Source organism: Gracilinanus agilis, unplaced genomic scaffold (assembly GCF_016433145.1).
Source record: "Gracilinanus agilis isolate LMUSP501 unplaced genomic scaffold, AgileGrace unplaced_scaffold53846, whole genome shotgun sequence".
Classification (NCBI taxonomy): domain Eukaryota; kingdom Metazoa; phylum Chordata; class Mammalia; order Didelphimorphia; family Didelphidae; genus Gracilinanus; species Gracilinanus agilis.
This window is the reverse complement of record NW_025388961.1, coordinates 1-5,358: the sequence shown is the minus strand read 5'-3', so window position 1 is coordinate 5,358 and position 5,358 is coordinate 1. Positions and strand designations below refer to the sequence as shown.

The window sequence follows — 5,358 nt, the reverse complement described above, 5'->3', positions numbered from 1 at the left end:
GCTCCGGGCCCCCCCTTCTCTGGCCCACCTCCCAGGGCTCCTGCTCTCCTTATGGCCACCGCCACGGGCAGCTCCAGCCGGCTCTCTTAAAAGCCCCCCCTACAGCCCCCTCAGGGCCTCTTGCCTGGGCCAGGCCCCAATCCCAGGCAGGGGAGACAAGGTGGTGAGGTTTGGGGGCCTCGGCACATCCTCCTCTGAGCCCCCCCTCGGGGCCAGCAGAACCAGAATTCCAGGGGAAGCCAGAGAGCTCCAGGCGGGGCGTCTCCCCCAGTAAGAGGGGAGGCCATGGCCGTCCTTCACCTTTCCCTGCAGTCTGCAGCTCCTCTATGGCCTGCCTGATCTGGGATCCCCCAGAGGCAGCGGCTGGAGTCAGAAAGGATCACTTCGTGGCTGCGTGACCCTGAGCCAGTCCCTTAACTCTCCTTGCCTAGGCCCTGTCCTGCGTCTGCCTCAGAACCAATGCTTAGTGCAGACTCTCAGACAGAAGGGAAGGCTTTAAAAAAAAGAAAGTGCCTGTAAAAAAGCATCTGGCCCGCAGCAGGGCTGCCCACGCTCCCTGCTCTCCCTTATCCCACCCCCACGAGGCCAAAAGACGTCGAGTGGCTGTTTTGGGGCAGAACCCAAAGGAGGAGGCCCTGCAAGGTCACTAGATCGAAGCCGCCTTGGAAAATGGGGGAAACCAAGGCCAGGAGAACCAGCCGCCCACTCCAAGCACAAGTGGCTCCTTTAAAGCACAGCCCTGAGCCAGCTCTTCAGGACAGAGAGCCAGAGAGGCCGCCTTCACTCACCAGTCTTCTCGGAGGCCCTCCAGCTTCTCCACCTCCTTCATCCTGCCAGCCCCGGCTGCAAGCTGAAAGGAGAAGCTACAGGTCTGCAGGAACCAGCCTCCGCGGCAGTCTCCTTCCCCGCTCAGTCATTTGGGCCACAATCTATGGACCAAAAGCCATTTGGGTTATTCACTAGCAAAGAAGCTGTCAGAGAGACTCCAAAGAACAATTGCACATGACTCAGGATTAGAAATCATGGAGAAACGCCTGCCAAAGAGGCCTTGAGCCTTTGTCTGACATGCTGCAAGCCGGCAAAGGCCATAAAAATGGTGACCAGCGAGGATGGAAAGGCAGAGGGAAGACTGGGCCACTGCTACATTGTTGGTGGAGTGGAGGTATGCCATCGATTTTGGAATTATGCAATAAATCACCTAAAATGCCTGAGACACCATTAGTCAGAGGTGCAAACCCTCAAGGAAATCGCTGGTAAGAAGAAAGTCCCTTTAGACACCCATAGATTTACAGCAATGCTTTTTGGGAGAGCTAAGAAATGGAACCAAAGTAGATGCTGATGGATCCAGGAATGGCTAAACAAAACAGCGGTACCCGAGTGTAACAGCATATAATATGCTGTAAGAAAGGAAGCATGTACAGGCAGAACCAAGATGGCAGAGCAAAGGCAGAAACTCACCCCAGCTCTTCCAAATTCCCCTCCAAACAACTTTAAAATAACGCCCCCAAATGAACCCTGGAGCAAAGGGCATGGAGAAACCATTTTCCTGACCTAAACAACTTACGTCAGCAGAAAAGGTCTGTCTTACTAGAGGAGAGGATAGTCCAAGGCAGGCCGCACCCCTGGCAAATGAGCCCAAAGATGCCAAGCTGGGAAGCAAGGCAGCTGGCCGGGGGCCTTGGGGTGACTGAATCAGCAACAGCAGCTTCTGGAGTGCTTGGCCTATAGATAGAAGGGAAACTGGTCAGAAAGAGATTACAAGGAACTCTTTGCTGTCATTGCCCAAATGAGGATCTGGGTCACAGACCTGAGTTGAGGTCTCAGGGTGGAGGGAAGAGGAGTACCAGCACACTAGGGTGTAGCTGCAAGGTAGGTGGGACCCCACAATTCTAGGGCAGAGTGCTCGTCTGCTCACAGAGTAGAGCATAGGCCAGAAGAGTGGCTACTCCATTTCTCCTTAAATCACATCACCTTGGAAGAAGAGAAAACGTACAGATTCCCAAAATTAGTTCTGAGAACAGCAGCACAAAAAACCTCAAGCTTGGAACAATGCTCTATCCATCCCAGGGACAGCCTTGCTTTAACATAAAGTTAAACGTCAAAAAACAGGCTGGAAAAAAGAGCAAACAGAAAAAGAACCCAACCCCAGAAAATGACTATGGTGACAGGAAAAGTCAAAATGCAAACTTAGAAAACAAAGTCAAAATAGTTACACAAAGCTTCAAAGAAAAATGTAAACTGGTCTTTGCCCCCCTCCCCCCCAATTCCTAGAAGAGCTCAAAAAGGACTTTCAAAACCAAATAAGAGATAGAAGAAAAAACAGAGAAAAGAAATGAGTCACACACATAAATCATGAAAAAAATCAATTTGGCAAAAATATTGAAGAAATTAATATATTAAAAACACAATAGGCCAAATGGTAAAGGAGGCACAAAAATCCCCTGAGAAGAATTCTTTAAAAATTAGAATCGGCTAAATGGCAAAGGAAGTATAAGAACTCCCTGAAAAAAATTTTGTTAAAAATTAGAATTGGACAAGTGGAAGCTAATGACTCTAGGAGACCTCAATAAATAAAATAATAATGATAATTAATACAAATGGAAATGATGAGAAATAGAAGAAAATGTGAAATAGCACATTGGAAAAAGAAATGAATTGGAAAAGAAATCCAGGAGAGAGACTCTAAGAATGACTGGCCTACCTAAAAACCATGATCAAAAAAAGAGTCTAGACTTCATCTTTTAAGAAGTCATCAAGGGCAACGGCCCTGAAATTCTAGAATCGGAGGATAAAGATAGAAATGGAAAGAATCTACCAATCGCCTCCTGACAGAGATCCCGGGATGAAAACTCCTCGAAACTTCACGGCTATATTCTAGAGCTTCCGGGTGAAGGCGGTTAGAAACAATTCAGATGTCCTGGCGCCACAGTCAGGATAACAGAGTTAAGCGGCTTCTGCACTAAAAGAACAGAGTGCCGGAAACATGCTATTCTGGAAGGCGAATTACAAGCCAGAACCACCTGTGCAGCAAAATGCAGTATAATCCTTCAGGGGGAAAAGTGGCTATTTAATGAATTGGAGGGCTTTGGAGCATTCCTGATGAAAAGACCAGAATGAAGAGAAAATCGGACTTGAGGTTCAAGGGAAGCCTAACAAGGTGACCCCAAGTGAGAAGTGCGAAGGGAATAAACAGGGTTGGACGGCTTCCGTCCTCTATGGGGAGGCGCCAGCTGCGTTATGGAGGCAGCTAAAGGGAGTCTACGCAGACAGCCCGGGAGGTAGTTGACCGGGAGGGGACGCCATCTACAAATGACAACTCACCAGCCTCCAAGAGAAGCTTTTACAGCGAAGGGGCTCAAAGAGGGGCTCGGCTGGGGCCGCCCAGGGAAAGGGATGGGGGAGGGGAGAGTCCGGGCAAATCCCTTTTGAGAAAGGCCAGAGCAGACGGGGTCACGTTTCCCTGCTAGAGGCCCAGGCCCAGAATTCGAGTCATTTCCTAATTGATAAAGGGCTAAAGGAACTGCACAGGCTCTTCCCAGATGAACAACCGGACTGACTAGTGCGAGGGGACGAGCCGCCCGGAGAGGGGCCCGCCAGAGGGAGAAGCGTCTGTTGTGCCCAAATAGCCGCCGTCCGGGCCACGCCTGGACACGGAGGGGATGCGCGTCCCCGGGAAACGGAGATCTCTGACCCAGAAGGGGCCCCTCTCCCTGCAGCGCCTGGGGGCAGCCCAGCTGCTCTCCCCAATTTCCTTTAAGGAGCTTCGTTAGCTGCGAGCTGAGGGGAGCATTCCGGGAAGCTGGGCCCAACGCCCAGGCTGGGATAAGAAGATAAGAAGAGCAGCGGGGGAGGGGGGGCTCCGCGGGGAGAAGGGGGGGCAGAAGCCTGCGGACTGCAGGGGGAGGAGCCACGGGAGAAAAGGCCAGCAGCCCCAGGGCCCGATCCCGCTGTCCATGGTTCTGACAGGCCACCACAGGAGGCTCTAAGAGATCCCCGACTAGGAGACAGAGACTGAGGGGGGGGAGGGGAGGGCCGTATCTGTCTAGACCAGACGTCTGTCTGTCCCTGCCTCTCTGGTCTGTCTGTCTCTTCCCCCCCCCCCCCCGGGAGTCACCAAGAACAGTCCCAGCTCCTGGGGGGGGGCACCAGGAGCCTCACAAGTCCTCATTCCCGTGGCCTAGTCCCCGGGTTTGCCAACAAAGGGCAAGGAAGCCTGGAGGGCTGCCTGGAGGAGGCCCCCAAGCAAACAGAAGGGCCGCCTAGAAGGCCAGAGAGGGAGGAGCTTTTCAGAGTAAGAGGCCTTCGCCCCACCAGGGAAGAGCAATCTGGCACCAGGAGAAAGCGGGCGGCTGGGGAGCGACACAGGGACCCCCATGCAGCCCCTCCCCTTTGACCTGGCCGGCCAGACAGCTTCCACAGGTCCCCATGGGGGGGCGCCTCCCTCCATTCGGGCTGGGGGTTCAGCCGGAGTGAGTGGAGGGGAGAAACGACCCCCAAAGCTGCAAGCCCGAGGCAGAAAGAAGCCTGAGCACCTCCTGTCCTCCGTGGCCGACGTGGGGGGCTGCGGGCGTGAGACGCTCAATGCTCTTTTCTCCTCTTTTCGGGAGACCAAAGAGTTGCGTGTATTTGAAAAAGGTGAGGGGGCAGCCGGGTGACCCTGGACAAGTCCCTTAACTCTCACTGCCTAGAACTTGCGGCTCTTATAAGCGGGATCGGAGCCCAGAAGGAAGGCGGGGCTTTCAGGAAAGAACGGAAGGGGTCCCCTTAAGAGGGAAGGGCGAGAGGAGGGGCCCCCAGGTGCACCGTCCTCCCAGGGCTGCCCCCCATCCTTCAGGAAATGCGGGACCTCCTCCTGCGGGATAGACTCTCCTTCCTCTCCCCTCTCCCTGCTCTCCGCGGAGGCGCCTCTCCAGCTGCCAGGTGTGGCTCCGCAGGGCCGCCCCCTCAGAACTAGCCCAGCGCTTCCGTGACTCCCCAGGGCCTCCGGACTACACTTCCCAGCAGCCCCCGGGGCCCCGCTCACTGCTCTCCTCTGGCTTGACCCTCCCTCCCCCCGCACCCCAGCCGGGGTGAGCCGGTCCCGGACGCCCGGTAGGGGCAGGAAGGGGTCCGGGGGCCGCTCCACAGCTCCTACCCCGGGTCCCGGGCCTGCCAACTCCATTCCCTGGTGCTCTGCTGGGCGCCAGGAGCAGCCCCGCCTCCTCCCGGCGGTCTGCCAGAGGCCCCGGGGCGGGGCAGTAACCCCTCCCAGGTCGGCCCGGGACCCCGGAACCCGGCACCCCGTCCCACCCCCGCTGGGCGCGCTCACTTGCTTGCGGACGCGCGCGTCTTGCACCGGGCTCCCCGCCCGCCTAGCTC

At 55.4% G+C, this 5,358-nt stretch overlaps 1 long non-coding RNA gene across 2 annotated transcripts; it reads right to left on the bottom strand.

The window, feature by feature from the left end:
- Positions 1-795: 795 nt before the first annotated feature.
- Positions 796-5,358, bottom strand: LOC123255897. Of its 2 annotated transcripts, XR_006506800.1 has the most exons (4): positions 5,309-5,358; positions 1,808-1,971; positions 1,565-1,722; positions 796-929 (listed from the first exon to the last, which is right to left on the bottom strand). It is a non-coding gene; the product is annotated as an uncharacterized LOC123255897 (long non-coding RNA). The 2 variants fall into 2 exon arrangements; XR_006506799.1 differs by lacking the exon at positions 5,309-5,358 and having other exon boundaries at positions 1,808-2,244.